This window comes from Protobothrops mucrosquamatus, unplaced genomic scaffold (assembly GCF_001527695.2).
Source record: "Protobothrops mucrosquamatus isolate PMUCROS unplaced genomic scaffold, P.Mucros_1.0 scaffold1915, whole genome shotgun sequence".
Lineage (NCBI taxonomy): Eukaryota > Metazoa > Chordata > Lepidosauria > Squamata > Viperidae > Protobothrops > Protobothrops mucrosquamatus.
Window position 1 is genome coordinate 221,553 of NW_015388039.1, and position 2,299 is coordinate 223,851.

A 2,299-nucleotide genomic window follows, 5' to 3' on the forward strand; every position below is an offset into this window, starting at 1 on the left:
CCCTCTCTGAGGGGGCCAAGGACTCGCCCCCTATAGACAGCGATGGAACCAACTGACTATGCCGGGGCGCCGGCAGCCACAGCCACTCGGTCTTGGAAGGGTTGAGTCTGAGTCTGTTCCTTCCCATCCAGACCCGTACGGCCTCCAGGCAACGGGCCATCACGTCAAGGGCATCGTTGGGGTGACCCGGGGTGGAGATAATGGTTCTTAGGAGCAGCAGCAGTCAATTAGATGTTCTGAAAAGTGACAAAGGATTAGCCTTAGGTAAACTCCAAGAAATTGCCAGTGTACCACACATATGTACAAAACAGATTTTTTTTAAAAAAAACCATACACCAACCTGGTAATTAAAATGTGAAGAATGAAAGTAATATGGATATACAATTCCTCTGTAAGTAATTACTATCAATTACAATGAAAGTGCTCCTTCTTTTATTAAAATTTGTTTAACTTACCATGTAAATAATTTGTTTTAAAAACAATAGAAGAGCAGAAAAAAATGGTTTGTATGATGTACGTACATTAATATTCCATGTGAACTCTTTTATTTTATGGAAAACCATCTAATTCATTTTCTCATTAAGCCCAATTCATTTTGGATAGTTTTTCTCAAGACGTCCATCATGAATACAATCTGAAATTCAGGACAGAGATAGCCATTTAAAAGGTCTTTCCCCCTCTTTCTTCTTAAGAAACTTCTCTTGATTAAATTACAGGACAGGTAGATTCAGTTCAAAGGAGACAATTGTGCAAATCTCCAGGGATCAATTATCAGAGACTTTGAATAGTGGCACCCAATGCAAAATCTTGTTCTGTGTTATCTGCAGTTTTCCAGAAGTCTTCAAAGGCAACCCTAAGTAAAGAGAGTTACACAGATAATTTGTGACGCCTTTTCAGAAATTTGTTCCCAATCCTATGATCATCCCCACTGTTCTTCTTTGTACCCATTCCTAACCTTTATTAAAATGTAATAGCCCACATTTCTCCTTATTACATTTAATTCTTTTTATTTTCATAGTATTGGATTCCGAACTAAGCCATCTGTTATTGCTTGTTTTTAGGCTTCAAAAGGCTACTCTAGATTGATAGCAATCTGCTCCACACTTGATGTTTTCTGAATTCTATGGCAATTCTGTCTAGCAATTCTGGTACTTGTCCTACATAGCTGGAAAATGTACTGTAATTGTAATGGTTCATTCCGTGTGCTGCTAGATATGTTTTGTGTTTTTGACAATAATAGCAGGTGGCTATCATGCAAAATCATGAGGATTCAAGCCATGGGTCAATTTTAGAGGGTGTTATTTTTTCTAATAATGATTTTAATTGCTTTGTGGAAGCAAATGCGATCTAAGTTTTCAATGTGATTTCAGAGCGAATTTACAGGAAACCATGAGGATCTATACCCACCACAGCAGCACCAAAAGTAAAATCTGTAAATAGTTAAGAAATACTCATACTTCATAGCTTTGCAGACAAATATGGTCTGTCTTTGATAATAACTCTATGGGTTCCCACACAAAATGCAAAACTCTTGTGCCTTGATTCTGGTTCCACTTTTTATCCCAGAGCAGCACCCAAAAATTTGGGCCAAAATAGTTTGAACTATGATGGTAATGGTTTGCTAGTGATTTTTCTGCATATTGGATGTGATTTGCAATGGGATTGTGCCTTTAGGCGGCCCCTCATATAAAAATCGTGGGAGATACACGCATTTTTTTTAAAATCCTAACATTTGCTTCCTGCTAGCTGTTTACTGCTTTGCCGCAGCCTTCGTCTTCGCAAACTGCTGTTGGAACGAAACCGGGCACGTGCTAGGACCCAGTAGCTACCCCAGTCTGCAGGAGAAGGGTGGAGTCTTACAGCACCCAGCGTGTCGTGTACAGGATGCGTCACTGCCAGAAAATGGAAAGTGGGCGGGAGTATCTGCTAAGTAGAAAAGGGGTTTTACCGAAAGTAGGATCCTTTTGGCTGGGTTCAAATGTGATATCCTGGAATTCCCATCAGATATCGATTTGGTTTTGAGATGAGCAGATCAAGTTTCATGCATACCAATGACATTCTCGCTCTGCGAGTCTTTTGCCGGGTTTCAGCAGAGAGGCGATCAATCCAGGGCTGATAACTTTCGCCAAGATCTAACCCTGCAATCGTCTCGGGGGGGCGGGGGGAGCGGAAGAGGAAAATTACTCACGGCTCTTCCAGGAAAATAAAAGTTATAGGAATAATGATGTAGAAGAAAACTTCGGCGAACGAACGAGAATCCCAGTACGGCCTGTTAGTCATCCTTCAGTGGAAATCAAAA